At 49.4% G+C, this 21,789-nt stretch overlaps 1 pseudogene; it reads right to left on the bottom strand.

The window, feature by feature from the left end:
- Positions 1-20,260: 20,260 nt before the first annotated feature.
- LOC130266089 (olfactory receptor 14J1-like) lies at positions 20,261-21,325 on the bottom strand (annotated as a pseudogene).
- Between the last annotated feature and the right edge of the window lie 464 nt (positions 21,326-21,789).

Genomic DNA, 21,789 nt, shown 5'->3' with positions numbered 1-21,789 from the left:
TCCTATGCAAATGAGATGCTAATGAGATGCGTGAGGTTTGGGAATATTAATGCGTGTTTATGCTAATGAGATGCTAATGAGGGGAACTGGGAGGTTCCTTGGTGGGTCCTGGGACAGTTAGGCATCATTTATGCAAATTAGATGCAAATTAGCGACACAGGGAGGGTCCCTGGGGTATTTTAGGGGAGGGAATTGAGGCAGTTTCATGCAAATTAGATGCTAATAAAGGGGTTGGCCATGGGGATCTTCTGGGATCTGCTGGGATGGGATCTTTGGGTCTGGGATCTGCTGGGATGGGATCTGCTGGGCCTGGGATCTGCTGGGATCTGGGATCTGCTGGGCCTGGGATTTATTGGGATGGGATCTGCTAGCATGTCCATTGCCCTGGGAGAGGGGGCTGCAGTACCATGCTATGTCCAAAAGGGAGCAGCACTGCTCTGAGGGGCTAAGAGCAGCAGTACTGGGTTGTGACCACAAGAGGGCAGAACTGCTCGGGGGGGGGGGGGGGGCTGTAATTACAGGTTCTGTCCACAAGGGAGCAGCACTGCCTGGGGGGGAGGGGGCTGCACTTCTATATTGTGTTCAGAAAGGTGCAGCACTGGTGGGGTGTGGGCTGCAGTACTGGGTTCTGTCCACAAGGGAGCAGCACTGCCTAAAGGAGTGAGGTACTTCAGTATTTGGACACAGCATAGAACTGCAACCCTGTGCCCTGAGCAGTGCTACCTCCTTGTGGACGCCACCTGGTACTGCAGCCTCCCCCCCCTCCCAGTGCAGACAGCGCTGCCCCGTTGTGTACACAAGCCGGTGCAGCAGCCCCCTCATTCTTAGCAGTGCAGCCCCCTTGTGGACATAGCATTGTACTCCCCCCCACCCCCCCCCCCCCACCCCAACTCCGAGCAGTGCTGCCCCTTGTGTACACAGATTGGTACTGCAGCATCCCCCTCCTCTGAGAAGGGCTGTCCCCTTGTGGACACAGCATCTTACTGAAGCCCACTCACCCCCAAGCAGTGCTGCCCAGTTGTGGACAAAACGCAGTACTGCAGCCCCTAACCTCCCTGAAGTGTCCCCCCTGCCGTAGATAAAACTCAGCACTGCAGTCCCCCTTTTCCACAAGCAGTGCTGCCCCCTTGTGGACACAATCTCGTACTGCAGGATCCCCACTCCCAGCAATGCAGTCGCCTGTAGGACAGAACCAAATACTGCAGCACCTTTTTCTCCCTAAGCTGTGATGCCCCATTGTGGACACAACAAATACTGCAGTCCCCCACCCCGAGCAGTGCTCCCCCCTTGTGGACACTGCACAGTACTGCAGCCCCCACTTTCCCCGAGGAGTGCTGCCCCCTTGTGGACAGAACATGGTACTTCAGCCACAACACCTCCCGATCAGTGTTATCCCATTGTGGACACAGCATGGTACTGCTGTCCCTGCCCTCCCTGAGCAGTTCTGCCTGCTTGTGGACACAGCTCGGTAATGCAGCCCCTCCTCCGAGCAGTGCTGCAGCCTTGTGGATGCAGCATAGTATTGCAACCCCATGCCCTGAGCAGTGCTACCTCCTCGTGGACACCACCTAGTACTGCAGCCCCCCCACCCCAAGCAGTGTTCCCCCGTTGTGTACACAAAGCGGTGCAGCAGCCCCCTCATTCTTAGCTATGTCCTTGTGGACATAGCATCATACTAACAAACCCCCCTCCCCACTCCGAGCAGTGCTGCTCCTTGTGTACACAGATTGGTACTGCAGCATCCCCCTCTTCCAAGCAGTGCTGCCCCCTGTGGACACAGCCCAGTACTGCTGCCTACCACCAAAGCAATGCTGTCCCCCTGTGGGCACAGCCTGGTACTGCAGTGCCTCCTTCTTCCTAGATGTGCTGCCCCCTTGTGAACACACCATGGTACTGCAGCTCCCCCCTCTGCTGAGCAGTGCTGCTCTCTTTGTGGAAAAAAACCCGGTACTGCAGTCCCTCTCCCAAGTAGTTCTGCCCCTTTGCAGACACAGCATGATACTCCAGCACCCCCCTGCCCCTTGAGGAGTGCTGCCCCCTTGTGGACACACCCATGGAGTTTTCTCTCTTGAGGTTTCAGAGGGTGCAGACTCCTTTTATCCTAAACTCCTCTCTGCCTGTTGCCCTCTTCTTTTCCCCATTGTCTGAGGTACTAGGAAAGTACAACCTTCCCGACCTGCATCCTCCATATTCCCTCTTGAACCTGGCATTTTCCCCAGAAGTTCAGAAGTTCAGCCTTGTGCAGACCCTTGTCTGTTTGGTCCCAGTAAAAAATGTGCTGCCCAAAGTCAGTGGAAAAGTTATGAACCTTTTCACAGACCTTAACACCCATCCCTTCACTCACCAAATGATTTGTGAAGACATTAGCACACATCTTTCCTCTCACATTGATGTTTCCTGTGCTGGTGACAGTCTTTTAAGCCCAGCCTTCAGCCGGACCTCTCTGCTCTTGTAGTCCATGCACAGAGTTGTTTCTTACCCCTTCTATGGGCAGGCCTGTGTTCAGCCATCTCCAGGGCCCCACCCAACGTCACTGTGCCCTGGGAAGACAAAAACCATCACTCCAAATGTCCCCATTCCTCCTTCTTCCCAGGCATTTGGGTCTGTCAGTAGGGTTTGCTGCTAATTACCACAGGAAAAAGGAAACCCCTGTGACACTCTGGGGCCCCATGGAAAAAACATCCATTGTGACAGAACCTCACAGAACCAAGAGTTCATGGTGACACAACAAGGCCTTGTGGAACCAAGGAGTCCAAAGGTTTAAAACACATCTTGCATGGCTCTCCCTTGGGAATGTAAATCTCCATGGTGGCATCTTGTCCAAGTTTAGGACAAAACTGGGGGAAGCCTCCAAAGGAGCCCCCCAGAGAATAAGCCCCCCTTACAATTCCTCCCTCCCACTGGGCTTGGAAAGAATTTTACTCGGGGAAAAAGTGGAAAAAACCTATTTATTAACAAACACAAGAAAAACACTTCCCAGCAACAGGAAAGTACAATCCCAGATGACAAAAGAAATGTTTTCACCGAAGTGAGAGATGGTCGCTGCTGGGAAGGGCGAGAAGCTTCTTGGGCAGGTTCCGGAGGCAGTCTCTGATGCTCAGGTCCTGTCCGGAGCCGGTACAGATTTTCGAACTGAAGGAGGCGGGGGGGGGGGGTGAAAAAACAGCAGCTGGAGCAGCAGCAGCAGCAACAGGGCAGCAGCAGCCGCGGAGGCAAAAGCAGTGGGGCAGAAGCAGCGGGGCAGAAGCAGCGGGCAGCAAGCAGCAGCAAGCAGCAGCCGGGCAGCCTGGCAAGCCAAACAGCACAGCTCCCGGGGCACCATCCCCCCGGGGGGTGGGGAAAGGGCACCGGCGGCAGCTCCATGCAGACAGAGAGGTGTGGGGGCGGGAGAGGAGCAGACATAACACCAACCCAGGACATTCCACCTCTTATCCCACATCGTGAACGTTACACACGATTGGGATATACACCCACTAACTACAACGTAAAAGCTTTCATCCGACTTGCTCAAACCTTCATCACTTACACATTTCCTCTCATTTCACTTACTCAGACCTTCAACACTTACATATGTCTTTCTGTCTCATCCTACAATCAGTTCTCCCTGTGGTACACACAGTGTTGTTCCATCTTCCTGCATTATCCACCACGTGCATCCTGGTCCTTGAGCAAAGACAATCCCACGAATGGGTTTGCCTGTACTCGAGGCAAAATTAACCCATACTGCCTTTCCTAACAAACCTCTGACATGGGCCACTGGGACTTTATCTCCATCCACTGTATTAAGGGAGTCAGACTGGGCAGGACCTGCTCGGTTGATGGAACCGATGATGTTGTTCCCAGTTTTTAAAAGACCCCCCACCCAATGCCTTTAAGGTGGTTTTCAGTAATCCATTGTACCTTTCCACTTTACCTGCAGCTGGTGCATGGTAAGGGATGTGGTACACCCACTCAATACCATGTTCTCTAGCCCAGGTGTTAATGAGATTGTTCTTAAAATGAGTCACATTGTCTGACTCGATTCTTTCAGGGGTGCCATGCCTCCACAGGACCTGCTTTTCCAGGCCCATAATGGTGTTGCGGGCTGTAGCATGAGACACTGGGTACGTCTCTAACCATCCAGTTGTGGCTTCCACCATGGTCAGGACATAGTGCTTGCCTTGGCGGGTCTGAGGCAGTGTGATATAATCAATCTGCCAGGCCTCTCCATACTTATATTTAGACCACCACCCCCCATACCAGAGGGGCTTCACCCGCTTCACCTGCTTGATGGCAGCGCACGTGTCACAGTCGTGGATAACCTGAGAGATGCTGTCCATGGTTAGATCCACCCCTCGGTCTCGTGCCCACTTGTAGGTGGCATCTCTGCCCTGATGACCCGAGGCATCATGGGCTTATTGAGCTAGGAACAATTTTTCCTTGTGTTCTCAATTTAAGTCTATCTTCGACACCCCTATCCTTGCAGCTTGATCTACTTGCTGATTATGTTGCTGCTCCTCATTGGCTCTCTTTTTGGGGACATGGGCATCTACATGGTGAACTTTCACAGGTAGTTTCTTTAATTGAGTAACGATGTCTTTCTACTCTTTAGAAGCCCAAATTGGTTTTCCTTTGTGCTGCCAGTTCGCCTCTTTCCATTTCTTCAACCATCCCCACAAAGCATTGGCTACTACCCAGGAATTAGTATATAAATAGAGTTTTAGCCATTTTTTTCTCTCTGTGATGTTAAAGGCCAGTTGGACGGCTTTGAGTTCGGCGAATTGACTAGTTCCCCCTTCTCTCTAGGTAGCCTCTGCAACCCGTCATGTGGGGCTCCATACAGCTCCTTTCCATCTCCGGTTCATCCTTACAATGCGACAGGAAACATCAGTGAATAGAGCATAGCGTGTTTCCTCTGCCAGTAGCTGGTTGTACGGTGGAGCTTCTTCAGCCCGTGTCACTGATTCTTGTTCCTCATCCGTGACACCTAAACTTTCAGCTTCAGGCCAGTTTGTAATTATTTCCAGAATCCCAGGGTGATTTAGTTTCCCAATTCTGGCTCGCTGAGTGATGAGGTCAATCCATTTGCTCCATGTGGCACTGGTGGCATGGTGGATTGAGGGAACCTTTCCGCTGAACAGCCATCCCAGCACTGGTAGTGGGGGTGCCAGGAGGAGCTGTGCTTCCATACCAATGACTTCTGAAGCAGCTTGGACTCCCTCAAAGGCGCCCAAAATTTCCTTCTCCATTGGGGTGTAATTGGCTTCAGACCCTCTGTAACTTCTGCTTCAGAATCCCAGGGGTCGGCCTCGAGTCTCACCAGGCACCTTCTGCCACAGGCTCCAGGACAAACCATGGTTCCCAGCTGCGGAGTACAGTACGTTCTTCACATCTGGTCCCGTCTTAATTGGGCCAAGAGCTACTGCATGGGAAATCTCCTGTTTAATCTGGTCAAAAGCTTGTTGTTGTTCAGGGCCCCAGTGGAAATCGTTCTTCTTGCGAGTGACCTGGTAGAGAGGACTCACAACCTGGCTGTATTCAGGAATGTGCATTCTCCAAAAGCCTTTGCCCCTAGAAAAGCTTGTGTCTCCTTCTTGTTAGTAGGTGGGGACATAGCTGTAATCCTGTTAATAACATCAGTAGGAATCTGACGCCGTCCATCTTGCCACTTCACTCCCAGGAACTGGATCTCACGAGCAGGTGCCATAACTTTACTCTTCTTGATGGCGAAGCGGCTTCCAGGAGAATTTGGATAATTTTCTCTCCTTTCTCAAACACTTCTGCTGCTGTGTTCCCCCATACGATGATGTCATCAATATATTGTAGATGTTCTGGAGCCTCACCTTTTTCCAGTGCAGCCTGGATCAGCTCATGGCAGATAGTGGGGCCATGTTTCCACCCCTGGGGCAGTCGGTTCCAGGTGTACTGCATGCCCCTCTAGGTGAAAGCAAACTGAGGCCTCCACTCTGCTGCCAGAGGAATGTAGAAAAATGCATTGGCAATGTCAATGGTGGCATACCACCTTGCTGCCTTGGACTCCAGCTCGTACTGCAGCTCCAGCATGTCCGGCACGGCAGCGCTCAGCGGTGGAGTCACTTCATTCAAGGCACGATAGTCCACAGTTAGTCTCCATTCTCCATCAGATTTGTGCACAGGCCAGATGGGGCTGTTGAAGGGTGAGTGGGTTTTGCTGACCACCCCTTGGCTCTCCAGCTCACAGATCATCTTATGGATTGGGATCACAGCATCTCGAGTTGTCCTATATTGCCGGCGATGTACTATTGAAGTGGCAATGGGCACTCGTTGCTCTTCTCCTTTCAGAAGTCCTACTGTAATCGGATTCTCGGACAGTCCAGGCAAGGTGTTCAATTGCCAAATGTGCTCTGCCATCACAGCTGCTATCCCGAATGCCCACTTAAGGCCTTTTGGGTCCTTAAAATAGGTGCTTCGAAGGTAATCTATGCCCAAAATACATGGGGCCTCTGGACCAGTTACAATAAGGTGTTTCTTCCATTCCCTTCCAGTTAAACTCACTTCATCTTCCATCATGGTGAAGTCCTGCGAGTCACCTGTCACACCAGCAATAGAAACAGATTCTGCCCCCACGAATCTTGATGGAATTATTGTACATTGGGCACCTGTGTCAACTAAAGCTCTATACTTCTGTGGTTTTGATGTGCCAGGCCACTGAATCCACACAGTCCAAAATACACGGTTCTCCCTCGCCTCACCCTGACTAGAGGCAGGGCCCCTCTAAGCCTGTTTATCTTTCTTTCCTGGGGCATACATCTTAGAAGTTGCTTTGAGAGGGTCAGACATGTCATTATCACTATCATATTTGGCACTGTTTTAGTTTGGACAAACTTAGGGGAAAAAAACCCCCAGAAGAGCTCCCCAGGGAATAAACCCCCAATTTTTTATCCCACTGGATTTAAGAAAAAATATTTTACTCAGGGGGAAAAGTGGAAAAAACCTATTTATTAACACATACAAGGGAAACACTTCCCAGCACAGATCCAGATGACAAAAAAAATTTCACCGAGAGAGAAAGAGAGACGTGGACGATTCGATCTTCACTAGAAGGACGAGAAGCTTCTCTGGCCGGTGTCCAGAGGCAGGCCGGTGTCCAGAGGCAGGCCGCAAGGTTCCTCTGGAGCGAGCTGGTGCTGATTCTCGGGAGGTGAGGGGGGGGAAGGGAGAGGGAGAGAGAGAGAAAGGAAAGAAAAAAACAGCCAGCAAGCCTTAAACAACAGCGAGCTAAAACAAATAATTCAAGCAATATAAAGCCAAAAAATCAAGAAAAAACAGCTAACTAACAAACCAGGCAACGAACTACTACCACAGCAGCGAAAAGCCACAAGCAGCAGCAGCCAGAGCCAAGCGAGCCACCGCAAGAAGAGAAAAAACCAAGGCCAGTCCACAGAGCCGAGCCCAGGCGGCCCCTCCCCCGGGAGCAGACAGCTTCATGGCCAAGGGGGGCAGGGTGAGGAGTCAGTCAAAACACCAACCCAGGACATTCCACCCCTTATCCCATATCGTGATTATTGACACACGATTGGGATATACACTTATTAAACACAATATAAACACTTCCTCTGACTTGCTTAAACCTTCAACATTTACATATGTCTTTCTGTTTCATCCCACAGTTAGATCTCCCTGAGGTACACAGCGGGTTGTTCCATCTTTTTGCATTATCCACTAAGTACATCTAGGTCTTTGAGCAAAGGCAATTCCCCGAATGGGTTTGCCTGTACTCGAGGCAGGATTAATTTATACTGTCTTCTCTAGCAATTCTTTGACATGGGCCGCTGGGACTTTGTCTTTATCTACTGTATTAAGGCACTTAGATTGGGCAGGACCTGCTCGGTTGGTTGAACTTCGAGTGTTGACTAACCAAGTGGCCTTTGCCAAATGCTGCTCCCAATTTTTAAAGGATTCCCCACCCAATGCCTTTAAGGTGGTCTTTAACAATCCATTGTACCTCTCCACTTTACCTGCAGCTGGTGCATGGTAAGGGATGTGGTACACCCACTTAATACCGTGTTCCCTAGCCCAGGTGTTGACAAGGTTATTCTTAAAATGAGTCCCATTGTCTGACTCGATCCTCTTAGGAGTACCATGCCTCCAAAGGACCTGTTTTTTCAGGCCCAGGATGGTGTTGCGGGCAGTGGCGTGAGATACAGGGTAAGTCTCCAACCATCTGGTGGTGGCTTTCACCATGGTCAGCACATAACGTTTACCCTGGCGGGTCTGAGGCAGTGCGATGTAATCAATTTGCCAAACCTCCCCATACCCGTACTTGGACCACCGTCCTCCATACCAGAGGGGCTTTACCCGCTTGGCCTGCTTGATGGCAGCGCAAGTGTCACAGTCATGAATAACTTGAGTAATGCTGTCCATGGTAAGATCTACCCCTCGGTTTCGTGCCCACTTATAGGTGGCATCCCTGCCCTGATGGCCTGAGGCATCATGGGCCCATCGAGCCAGGAACAACTCTTCCTTATGTTTCCAATCTAAATCTATTTCCAACCCCCCTATTTTTGCTGCTTGATGTACTTGATGGTTATTTCGCTGTTTTTTGTTAGCTTTACTTTTGGGGACATGGGCGTCCACATGGCGAACCTTCACGGGTAGCTTGTCTAACCGAGTAGCTATGTTTTTCCACTCTTTTGCAGCCCAGATTGGTCTTCCTTTGCGCTGCCAGTTCATTTCTTTCTATTTCTGCAGCCATTCCCACAAAGCGTTGGCTACCATTCAGGAATCAGTGTAAAGATAAAGCTTTGGCCACCTTTCTCTTTCGGCAATATCCAAAGCCAGTTGGACAGCTTTGAGTTCAGCGAATTGACTAGACCCTCCTTTTCCTTCAGTAGCTTCTGCAACCCGTCGTGTAGGGCTCCATACAGCTGCTTTTTATTTTCGATTTGTCCCTACAATGCGACAGGAACCGTCGGTGAACAGGGCATAACGGATTTCCTCTGCCGGTAGCTGGTTGTAAGGTGGTGCTTCTTCAGCCCGGGTCACTGGTTCTTGTTCTTCGTCTGTCACACCAAAACTTTCTCCCTCTGGCTAGTTGGTAATTATTTTTAAGATCCCTGGGCGATTTAATTTCCCGATCCGGGCGCGCTGCATAATGAGGGCTATCCACTTGCTCCATGTGGCACTGGTGGCATGGTGGGTGGAGGGAACCTTTCCGCTGAACAGCCATCCCAGCACTGGCAACCGGGGTGCCAGAAAGAGTTGTGCTTTTGTGCCAATTACCTCTGAAGCATCTTGGACTCCCTCATAAGCAGCCAGGATTTCCTTTTCTGTCGGGGTATAATTACCTTCAGACCCTTTGTAACTTCTGCTCCAGAATTCCAGGGGTCGGCCTCGGGTCTCACCTGACACCTTCTGCCACAGACTTCAAGACAGACCGTGGTTTCCAGCTGCAGAATAGAGCACATTCTTCACATCTGGCCCCGTCCTGACGGGACCAAGAGCTACTGCATGGGCGATTTCTTGTTTAATCTGGATGAAGGCTTGTTGTTGTTTTGGGCCCCAATGAAAATCATTTTTCTTCCGAGTAACCTGGTAAAGAGGGCTCACAATTTGACTGTACTCGGGGATGTGCATTTTCCAAAAGCTTATAGCACCTAAGAAAGCTTGTGTCTCCTTTTTGTTAGTAGGTGGAGACATAGCTGTGATTTTATTAATAACATCAGTAGGAATTTGACGTCTTCCATCTTGCCACTTCACTCCTAGGAACTGGATTTTACTAGCAGGTCCCTTAACATTATTCTTTTTGATGGCAAAACCGGCTTCCAGAAGAATTCGGATAATTTCCTTTCCTTTCTCAAACACTTCTTTTGCTGTGTTTTCCTACACAATGATGTCATCGATGTACTGCAAATGTTCTGGAGCCTCACCCTTTTCCAGTGCAGCCTGGATTAGCCCATGGCAGATGGTGGGACTGTGCTTCCACCTTTGGGGCAGTTGGTTCCAGGTGTACTGCACGCCCCTCTAGGTGAAAGCAAACTGCGGCCTGCATTCTGCTGCCAAAGGAATGGAGAAAAACGCATTGGCAATGTCAATGGTGGCATACCACCTTGCTGCCTTGGACTCCAGCTCGTACTGGAGCTCCAGCATGTCCGGCACGGCAGCGCTCAACGGTGGGGTGACTTCATTTAATGCGCGGTACTCCACTGTCAATCTCCATTCTCCGTCAGACTTGCGCACAGGCCAGATGGGACTGTTGAAGGGTGAGTGGGTTTTGCTCACCACCCCTTGGCGCTCCAGCTTCCGGATTATCTTATGGATTGGGATCACAGCATCCCGAGTTGTCTTATATTGCCGGCGATGTACTATTGAAGTGGCAATCGGTACCCTCTGCTCCTCTACCCTCAGGAGTCCCACAGCAATTGGATTCTTACATAGTCCAGGCAGGGTGTTCAATTGCTGGATTCTCTCCGCCATCACAGTCGCTATCCTAAATGCCCACTTGAAGCCTTTTGGGTCCTTAAAATACTCGCTTCGAAGGAAATTTATTCCCAAAATACACGGGGCCTCTGGGCCAGTCACAATCGGGTATCTCTTCCATTTTTCTCCGGTTAGACTCATTTCCGCTTCTACTATGGTAAAGTCCTGTGATCTACCTGTTACACCAGCAATAGAAACGGTCTCTTCTCCGACACATCCTGATGGAAATATAGTACACAGTGATTCAGTGTCCACTAAAGCTTTATACTTCTGTGGTTTCGATGTGCCAGGCCACCGAATCCACACGGTCCAAAGCACTCGGTTTTCTCTTGCCTCACCCTGGCTAGAGGCAGGGCCTCTCTAAGCCTGTTTATCCTTTTTGACGGGGGCATAGGTCTTAGAAGATCCTTCAAGTGAATCGGACATGTCGTCATCATCATCCTCATATGTGGCACTGTGATTCCGGGCGACTGGAGCTGCTCTCTTTCTGATGGAACCTTCTTGCTGAGCCTTGTCTTCCTTCAAATCACGCACTTGTCGTGCCAGAGCAGCTGTGGGCTTTCCATCCTACCTCTTCATGTTTTCTCCGCAGTCACGCAAGAAAAACCACAACTCCGCACGTGGGGTGTACCTTTTCTCCTCAGCAGAGGAGCGTCTGCGTTGACTGCCAGGACGTCTGATTTGCACAGCTGAGATTTGGAGGAGATCCTCCTTGATTTCCTCTCTCAGCTTTGTATGGTTTTCCTCCAACTTGTCCTCCAAGTTCTGTAAACGTGTTTCTACGGCTGCAATCCTGGCATGCGTTGGGCCATGCACAGCATCAGCGTACGCCCGAAGCTTCTTTGCCATATCGAGCACTGTCTCGTATATGTCTTCTCGTTTCATGATTGCAAGAGCTGAGGCATATTCAGATGGTCCAAGCCTCACAAGCTTCCTCCACATAATCGGTGTGCATGGTACCAGATCTGGATTTTTAGTTGTTACGTCATTTGAGAAAATAATTTCTGTCACTGCCATTTCTTTCAAACGTTGGATTTCCTGCTCGATGGTTTTCCATCTGGTCTGCTGCATGTACAGGTCATCAGCACAGAGATATCTTTGTGCCACACTGTCCAATACACGTGACTAGAAGCTCTGAGGATTAGCTCCCCTCATCATACCTTGATCGATGACTGGATCTTAAGACAGGGATCGCAAATGTCTCGCTTCCGTGCCATCCAGGATGGTTGCCTCACCTGCTGCATCCCAAAGCTGGACTAGCCAACTAATTATGGATTCATCAGGTCGCCTTGTATAGTCTTTGCTTAGACCACGAAGATCTTTCAGGGAAAGGGACTCATTATTAGTTTCTGATCTCCCATCAGTCACTTTAGCTTCGGATTTTACATCAGGGGGAGTTGAAGGTCCTTCTCCTGCATCCTCCTCATCATCATCCTCCCCCGGCCGATCGGTCTTCTTTGTGCAATTTCCACTCCTTGTACTAGTAGCCACAGCCATAGGTTGAAGCTTGCTGTCTAATTTTGCCCCTGTCCTGGAGCCTGAGGTGTTAACTGCAGTCTGAGTAACTGGAATAGTAGCTACGTTATCTCCCTGTTCCCTCTCCTTTGTTTGTTGTCCTACACTATCTAACAGGGTTCAAGAAGCGTACGCCAGAGCCCAGCTCACTGCAGTGATTTTCTTTTCCTTAGAATTGTCCTGACACTTTTCTTTTCAGTACTTTGCAATCTTGACTGGGTCTTGAATTTGTTCAGATGAAAAATCCCAGATTATAGGTTCAGAAAACTCTTTTAGAATTTGGCCCAGTTCCTCCCATTTGCCACACCACTCAGAATTTTTCCTACTCTGCTTTGCTACCAAATTAGGGGTTGTAACACCTGCATCCCTAGAAATCTCAGCTTTCATTCTGTATAAACTGCAGACAGTATAGAAAAAACTTACTAAATTAAATACCAGAAAGATGGTTTCCTTTACACTCAGGGAGAGCTGAAAATTTTCTAACAGAGATGTAAATAATTCAGGGGAGAAGAAGGAAAATAAAGGCAAGAAATTCTCTTTCCTTGCTTCTCCTCTAATGAATTGAGTGCACAACACAAACCACGACTTGTACATCCCTGAAGTGGATTCTAACACCTTCATAAACTTCTGGCAGATCATAACAACCAAGCCTAGCCCAATGAGTATTTTGGTTAATACCCCTTTCATGAAAAAACTACGTGCCAGAGACAACACTGGGGCTATCTCTGAGTAAGAGAACAGGCCCAAAGACTACAGGGGTATTAAGATTTCAAAAAACTCTAAAGAGCAAACATACAGGCAGGCTTCCAATCCAAAAGACATCATGGCTTCAAAAAACATACTGATATCAATACAGGCAAATTAAAAACAAGATGTTATTAAAGTTTTTTCCACTTTCTCCTCCCCGTAAGGGCCACCAAATAAGAAATGTCTTAGTTTGGACAAACTTAGGGGAAAAAACCCCCAGAAGAGCTCCCCAGGGAATAAACCCCCAATTTTTTATCCCACTGGATTTAAGAAAAAATATTTTACTCAGGGGGAAAAGTGGAAAAAACCTATTTATTAACACATACAAGGGAAACACTTCCCAGCACAGATCCAGATGACAAAAAAAATTTCACCGAGAGAAAAGAGAGACATGGACGATTCGATCTTCACTAGAAGGACGAGAAGCTTCTCTGGCCGGTGTCCAGAGGCAGGCCGCAAGGTTCCTCTGGAGCGAGCTGGTGCTGATTCTCGGGAGGTGAGGAGGGGGAAGGGAGAGGGAGAGAGAGAGAGAGAGGAAAGAAAAAAACAGCCAGCAAGCCTTAAACAACAGCGAGCTAAAAGAAATAATTCAAGCAATATAAAGCCAAAAAATCAAAAAAAACCCAGCTAACTAACAAACCAGGCAACGAACTACTACCACAGCAGCGAAAAGCCACAAGCAGCAGCAGCCAGAGCCAAGCGAGCCACCGCAAGAAGAGAAAAAACCAAGGCCAGTCCACAGAGCCGAGCCCAGGCGGCCCCTCCCCCGGGAGCAGACAGCTTCATGGCCAAGGGGGGCAGGGTGAGGAGTCAGTCAAAACACCAACCCAGGACAGGCACTTTGGGTACGGGCAACAGGAGCGGCTCTCCTTCGGATGGAACTTCCTCTTTCAATCTTGCCTTCCTTCAAATCCATCACCCGTTGTGCCAGAGCAGCCGTAGGCTTTCCATCCCACCTCCTCCTGTTCTCTCCAGAGTCCTGCAAGAAAAACCATACCTCGGCCTGGGGAGTGTACCTCCTCTCCCCATCTGGGGAACGTCTACGTTGGGTGCCAGGACGCCTAATTTGCACAGCTGAAATTTGGAGGAGGTCCTCCTTAATTTCCTCCCTGAGCCTCTTATGATTTTCCTCTATCTTGTCCTCTAAATTTTGTAAGCATGTTTCCACTGAGGTGATTCTGGCATGGGTTGGGCCATGCACAGCATCCGCGTATGCCTGGAGCTTCTTCGCCATGTCGAGCACCGTTTCATATATCTCTTCCCACTTCATTATTGCTAAGGCAGAGGCATATTCAGATGGCCGGAGTTGCACAAGCTTTCTCCACATTACCGGGGTGCATGGTACCAGGTATGGTTTCCTAGTTGTTGTATCATCAGAAAAAATAATCTCCGCCACCGCAATCTCCCTCAAATGTTGGATCCCTTGCTCTATGGTTTTCCACTGGATCTGCTGCATATACAGGTCATCGTCACACAGATATCTTTGTGCCACGTTATCCAGAACACGTGCCCAGAGGCTTTGAGGGTTAGCCCCCCCTCATCATTCCTTGATCAATGACTGGATCATGAGACTGGGATCCCAAATGTCTCGCTTCAGTGCCATCTAGGATGGTAGCCTTGCCTGCCGCATCTCAAAGCCAGACCAGCCAACTAATTATGGATTCATCAGGCCGTCTTGTATAATCCTTTCTTAAACCACGAAGATCTTTTAGGGAAAGGGACTCATTATTGGTTTCTGATCTCACAGCAGTTGCTTGGACTCTTGATTTTATGTCAGGAGGCATTGGGGGTCCTTCTCCTGCATCTTCATCATCATCCTCCACTGGCCGATTCATCTTCTTCGTGCACTTCCCACTCTTTGTACTAGTAGCCACAGCCATGGGTTGAAGCTTACTTTCTAATTTCGTCCCTGTCCTCGAGCCTGGGGTGTTAACTACAGCCTGAGTAGCTGGCATAGTAGCTATGTTATCTCCCTGTTCCCTTTCCTTTGTTTGTTGTTCTACACTATCTAACAGGGTACGATAAGCATACGCCCGAGCCCAGCTCACTGCAGTGATTTTTTTTCCTTAGGGTCATCCTGACACTTCTCTCTCAGGTATTTTGCAACCTCGACTGGATCCTGAATCTGGTCAGATGGGAAGTCCCAGACTATAGGGTCAGAAAATTCTTTTAGAATTTGGCCCATGTTCTCCCATTTCCCATTCCTCTCAAAATTCCTTCTGTTCGGCTTTACTCCTAAATCAGGAGTCTCACCAGCCCCTCTGGAAATCTCAGCCTTCATTTTATATAAGTTGCAGAGAGTATAGAAAAAACTTACCAAATTAAATACCAGAAAGATGGTTTCCTTAACATTCAGGGAGAACTGAACATTTTCAAACAGAGATGTAAATGATTCAGAGAAGAAGAAGGAAAATAAAGGCGAGAAGTCCTCTTTGCCTGCTTCTGCTCTAATAAATTGAGTGCAGAACACAAACCATGAATTATACATCCCTGAAGTAGATTCTAACATTCTTATAAGCCTCCTGCAAATCATTACAACCAAGCCTAGCCCAATAAATATTTTGGTTAAAACCCCTTTAATGCAAAAACTACGTATAAGGGACAACACCAGGGCTATCTCTGGATAAGAGAACAGGCCCAAAGACCACAGGCGTATTAACACTTCAAAAAGCCCTAAAGACCAAACATACAGGCAGGCTTCCACTCCAAAAGCCATTATGGATTCAAAAAATATACCAATACCAACACAACCAATTGAAAACAAAATATTATTAGAGTAAGGTTTTTTCCACTTTCTCTGGTTTCCCCGTACATGCCACCAAATTATTTGTCTAAGTTTAGGACAAAACTGGGGGGGAAACCTCCAAAGGAGCCCCCCAGAGAATAAGCCCCCCTCACAATTCCTCCCCCCACTGGGCTCGGAAAGAATTTTACTTGGGGGGAAAAGTGGAAAAAACCTATTTATTAACAAACACAAGAAAAACACTTCCCAGCACCAGGAAAGTACAATCTCAGATGACAAAAAACGATTTCACCAAAGTGAGAGACAGTCGCTGCTGGGAAGGGAGAAAAAGCTTCTTGGGCAGGCTCCGGAGGCAGTCTCTGATGTTCAGGTCCCGTCCGGAGCTGGTAAAGATGTTCGAGATGAAGGGGAGAGGGGGGGTGGGGGGAGGTGCGAAAGCAGCAGCAGCAGCAGCCGAGCAACAACAAGTTGGGGCAGAAAGCAGTGGGGCAGCAAGCAGCAGCAGCACAGCCCCAGGGCACCAGCCCCCCAGGCGGGGGAGAAGCAGCACAAGCGGCAGACAGAGTAGTGTGGGGGCGGGAGAGGAGCAGACACAACACCAACCCGGGACACTGTTGCAGATGGAAGCTGCTGGTGCCATTCTCACCTTTAACCCCTCTTTTGAATGCAGACAGATGTTCCAGGTGTGTTAAGTAGTTGCTGCTCCATGTTCATGCAAAGCTTTTGTATCCTCATGGAACCAAGGACACACTTGTGACACAGCAGGGGCTCATGGAACCAAGGAGACAATTGTGACAGTTCAGAGCCTCACAGAAACAAGGCTCCATTTTGACACTGAGGGGAATTGTGGAATCAAGGAGACCATTGTGACACAGCCAGGCCACATGGAACCAATGGTCCATTGTGACAATGCAGATCCAAGGAGACCATGGTAACACTATGGGACCCCATGGATCCAAGGGGTCATTGTGACACTCAAGAACTTCATGGAACCCAGGGTCCAGTGTGACATAGTGGCACCATTGGAACAAGGGAACCATTGCTGACAGCACAGAAACTCATGGAACCAAGGGACCATGGCGAAACAGCAGGGCCACATGGAACCAAGGAGACCTGTGACATTTAGGAACCCTATGGAACCGAGGGTCCATTATGGCACTGCAGAACAAGGAGACCATTGTGTCACTATGGAAGCTCATGGAACCATGCAGCCATTGTGACACTCCAAAGCCTCATTGAACCAGGGAGACCATTGTGATACTCCAGAACCTCATGGCACTAAGGGTTAATTGTGACACAGCAGCGTCCCATGGAATCAATTGTCCATTGTCACAGTGCAGATCCTAGGAGACCATGGTGACATTTTGGAAGCTCATGGAGCCAAGGGTCCATTGTTACAGTCCAGAACCAAGGAAAGCATTGTGACAGGACAGAACCTCACGGGACCGAGATTCCATTGTTATGCAGAGGGGCTTCATGGAACCAAGGAGCTGCTGTGACACAGCAGGGCTGCATGGAACCAATGGTCCATAGTGATACTGCAGATCCAGGGAGACCATGGCCATACCACGGAACCTCATGGAACCAAGGGTCCAGTGTGACACAGCAGAACCTCTTGGAATCAAGGCAATCATGGTACACTATGGAACCTCATGGAATCACAGATCCAATGGAACACTGAGGAGCCTCACTGGAACAAAGGACATCATTGATGGGACAAAAGCTCATGGAAACTCTGGGACATTGTAATGCTGCAGAGCCTCATGGAACCAAGGGCACCACTGTGACACTGAGGAACCTTGTGGAACCAAACAGCCAATTTCACACTGCAGAACCATGGAGACCATTGTTGACAGTAAAAAACCTCATGAAACTGAGGGGCCATTGTTACACAGCGAGGCCTCATGGAACCAAGGGGCCATTGGGACACTGGGGCCCCATGGAACCAAATATTCATTGTGACCCAGCAAGGCTGCTTGTAACCAATTGTCCATTGCCATGCTGCAGATCCAAGAGACACTATGGCAGTTCATCAACCAAGGGGAAGTTGTGACACACCAAGGCTTCGTGGAACCAAGGAGAGCATTGTGGCAGTGCAGAACCATGGAGCCATTTTGACAATATGGACCCCAATAGAACTAAGGGACTATTGTGGAACTGTACAAGGGACATAATGGAGTCAAGGACAGCACTGATACTGAAATGTGCTGGATAGAATCTTCTGAACACAGTTTTGAGTATTCTTAATCGCAGCATGGTGGTCACTCTGGTAATCCCTCATCCATTTGTGTGTACTGGGCATCAGGTAAACAGTGATTTATCACACACGCTGATTACGCACTCATTAGCTATCCCCACTACCTTTGACTTTATTTGACTTAGTGGTACCCATTGTCACAAATCCTTATATGGTTCATTGGGGTCTGTCTTCAACATCTGGCAAAGGTGGCTGTTCCTTGACCCCTGTTTTTGAATGATGGCAATTTCTTGGTTTTGCATAATTTCTGCTTTATCAGCAGTCTTTCAGAGCTGAGCTGGCATCCTGCTTGCATTTTGAATGACTTCTGTTTGCCTGAGTGACATCTTTGATCTGTTTCTCCAAGGCTGTGCTCTTCTGTTCTACTGTCCTTGATAAAACTAAATGTTCTCCTCTCCTGTCCTTATCACAGTGCTCACCCCACATGAGACATGCCAGCAACCCCCTCCAACCCATGGGCTTGGGGTCGGCAACTGTTCCTGAGAGAACAGCAATGGGACAGCTGGGCTGGACTGACTAGGGGGATGTTCTGTTTTGTGTCACATAAACTGAGAGATGTGGTAGGGACACAAAGAGAATAGGGGATTTCTTTATTTTTTATGACATCTTTATTTCAGAACACCACCTACACTTCTGCCCATGGGTAGTTAAACATTTTCCACTGATAGGAGATTTCCTCTGCATTTGTTTGCTTCTGTTTGTGGCATTAGCTTATTGTAGTTAGTTAGTTTGTTTGTAGGCTTGTTTTTTTGTGGGTACGCTTTGCTTTGTTGTTTATTTTTGGTCAGGTTTGGTTTTTTTTCCCTATTTAATCTCTTCTGATGCATAAGTTTTTTCTCCCTTTTCATGCTGCTTGGTTTGCACATGATGGCAAGGCAAATTTACCCAACTCAGTCATCTTGCCCAATTATGTTTTGCAGTCATCATTAACTGGACAAGTTTGATCACAGACTGCCTGCAACTTGGGAGCATCCACAAAGGAATTGAAAGTGCATTTCATGCCATTATAGAGATAATAGAAATGTTCCCCAGTGGTGGTCAAGGGCTGGTCACTGAGGGATGTCACCAGGGAGTGGCTGCCAAGGGGATTCTGTGCCTTGGATGATATTCGACCCTCATTGATCAGCCAAATTCCCACCCACCCCATCTTCCACCCTGTCAACCCAGCTCTGTCCAGTCTGGCTCTGAGGAGAGCACAGCAGACCATGTCCCAGGCCTGGCTAAAGTCTGGGCACACAACATCCCCTTCTTTTCCCTCCCATGGGGGTTCTGCCATCCCTGCCTTGTGCTGCCAGTGCCTGGAATGGCTGCAGGAGGATTTGCCACATGCCCTTCCCTGCTGAGCCTGACCAGTCTGTGACTCTCCCAGTGCCCCTCCCTGCCCTGTTTGCAGACTGGTTCCATGCCTGCCCTTCCCAAGTGCCCAGGACCCTCTGGGATGGCTCTGGCCTTTCCAAGGGCTTTGAGAGAGGTCTCACAGTGACAGTGCCCAGCCTTCTCAACATCCCTGACACCAAAGGCCTTTTCCACATCCCTCAGTCCCAGGTCAGTGACCAAAACAAAACACAGCCCTGTCCAGGTGCTCAGGGTAGTTCAGAAGGGAGGCAGCTCTGATTTCTCTCCACAAACCCCCACCCCAATCGTCTCTCTCTGCCGTCCATGGCTGTTCTGAACATTTTTTCCTGGAGTCTCCTTGCCCAGGATGTTTCTCTCTATGGAATCCTAACCACAGCCCAATAATGAATTCAGGTGGTTTCCCAGAGTTTAGTGGCCTCAAGGCACCGTTTGTGCCACCAGAACTGTGCCAGCCCCGAGTGCTGATGATGGTGTTGTGCTCACTCGGGTTCATCTCCCCACACACACACGATGCACTGCTGAAATCTCCTCAGTACAGAGCAAACTCAAACTGCTCTCTGGTCACTTGGTGTCCCTCCATGCAGGGACAAACAACCTCCTGCAGGTGGGGCAGAGGCCAGTGATGGGTGTGGTGATTGGAGGGGCTGGTGTGGGACAATTGGCCTGGGGCACCTTCCCAGGCTGTGGCCACAACAAAGACACAGCCCAGGCCCTGCTCTGCTGCTCCCTCAGGTCCATGCCAGGAGCTCTGGCTGTGCCAGGACACTGCTGTGTGCCCCCCTGCACACTGCCCCTCTGCCCCAGGCACTGGGCTTTGCTTTGCATTCCTGGAGCACATTGCTGACAGCAGCTCTGGAGGAGAGCAAAGCCTTCCTGCCCTGCCCTCAGGAGATGCCCTTTGCTGATGGAGCTGCTGTGCTGGAGCCCAGCTGTGTCCCAGCAGTGCCCATGGCCTGTCCCTGCCTGTGCTCACAGCACGGACACGCAGCAGGACAGTGACCAAGCTGCCAGAGCACTGTGGTCTTACAGCCACAGAAGGGCTGGCAAGGAGAGGGTGGAGTTGGGAAGAGCAGATGTGGGAAGAGCCAGGGCCATTGTCCCTGGCTGTGCTGCTGTGCTGGGAGACTCTTCACCTCTGCCTCTGCCCACAGGCACTGCCCTGCAGAGACAGAGAAGCGCTGAGGAATGATCTGGGAAACACAGGAGAGGGCATGCACTTGCTTTTATTTAAATGCATGTGAGAGACACCTTGCATGTCTTTGTCTTCCAAAAGAAAAGTAGATATAAATGTAGAAATGCAAGGAGTAATTTAGAGTATTTTTTACACAACACAACAGTAGAAAAAGTTACCAAAATAAATGGACAGATAAGGAAAAAAAGAGAGATTGTAAAGAGTTACATTCTAGAGGCTCTGCAGAAGAAAAGAGAGCATTTAATGCTTCTGAAAATATAGAGTCATCAGTTTTCTCGAGGCTCCTTTGAGCTCCTGGTTCCTCAGGCTGTAGATGAGGGGATTCAAGGCTGGAGGCACCAGTGAGTACAGAACTGACAGGGACAGATCCAGGGATGGGGAGGAGATGGAGAGGGGCTTTAGGTAGGCAAATGTGCCAGTGCTGATAAACAGAGAGACCACAGCCAGGTGAGGGAGGCAGGTGGAAAAGGCTTTTTGCTGTCCCTGCTCAGAGGGGATCCTCAGCACAGCCCTGAAGATCTGCACATAGGAGAAAATAATGAATACAAAACAGCCAAGTGCTAAGGAAATAGTAAAAGCAGAAGTCCCAAATTTCCTGAGGTAGGAGTGCGAGCAGGAAAGCTTGCTGATCTGGGGGATTTCACAGAAGAACTGGCCCAGGGCATTGCCATGGCACAGGGGCAGGGAAAATGTATCGGCTGTGTGCAGCAGAGCATTGAGAAAGCCACTGGCCCAGGCAGCTGCTGCCACAAGCTCTGCTGCCCAGGAGGGTCCCGTAGTGCAGGGGTTTGCAGATGGACACGTAGCGGTCGTAACACATGATGGTCAGGAGGGAATATTCTGCTGAGATAAAGAAGAGAAAGAAGAACACCTGTGCAGCACATCCTGAGTAGGAGATGTTCCTGGTTTCCCAGAGGGAATTGTGCATGGCTTTGGAGACAGTGGTGCAGATGCAGCCCAGGTCAGTGAGGGCCAGGTTGAGCAGGAAGAAGAACATGGGGGTGTGCAGGTGGTGGCCGCAGGCTACGGCGCTGATGATGAGGCCGTTGCCCAGGAGGGCAGCCATGGAGATGCCCAGGAAGAGGCAGAAGTGCAGGAGCTGCAGCTGCCGCGTGTCTGCCAATGGCAGCAGGAGGAAGTGGCTGATGGAGCTGCTGTTGCACATTTCTTCACTCTGGGCATGGTGGACTGTTGGAAGAAGACATAGACAAGTTGGGAGAGGTTTCCTTGTGTGAATTCAATGTTATTTTCTTAGAGATTTACTCAAAATTGCTTCTCTTTCAGTGGGGAAATTTCAATCACTTTTTTTTTAATCTTTGAGCTTGGGATTTTGCTTTCTTTAAAAGAGAAGAAATCCTCTTTAAGCATTGCTCTGATGCTGAACACTGGGGAGCCCAGAGGGAACACACGGCTCCCTGTGCCCTAGTGTAGTCATACCTGCTGGACCCACTCAGCTGCCCTTTGCTCATATACACCTGCCTGTATTTCAGAATGATTGCACTAAAAATGTGCTTGAAAAAATAAAGAGGACATTTTGAAAGA

This window comes from Oenanthe melanoleuca, unplaced genomic scaffold, assembly GCF_029582105.1.
Source record: "Oenanthe melanoleuca isolate GR-GAL-2019-014 unplaced genomic scaffold, OMel1.0 S001, whole genome shotgun sequence".
NCBI lineage: Eukaryota > Metazoa > Chordata > Aves > Passeriformes > Muscicapidae > Oenanthe > Oenanthe melanoleuca.
Note: the sequence above shows the minus strand (reverse complement) of the source record. Positions and strands in the feature narration are given on the sequence as shown.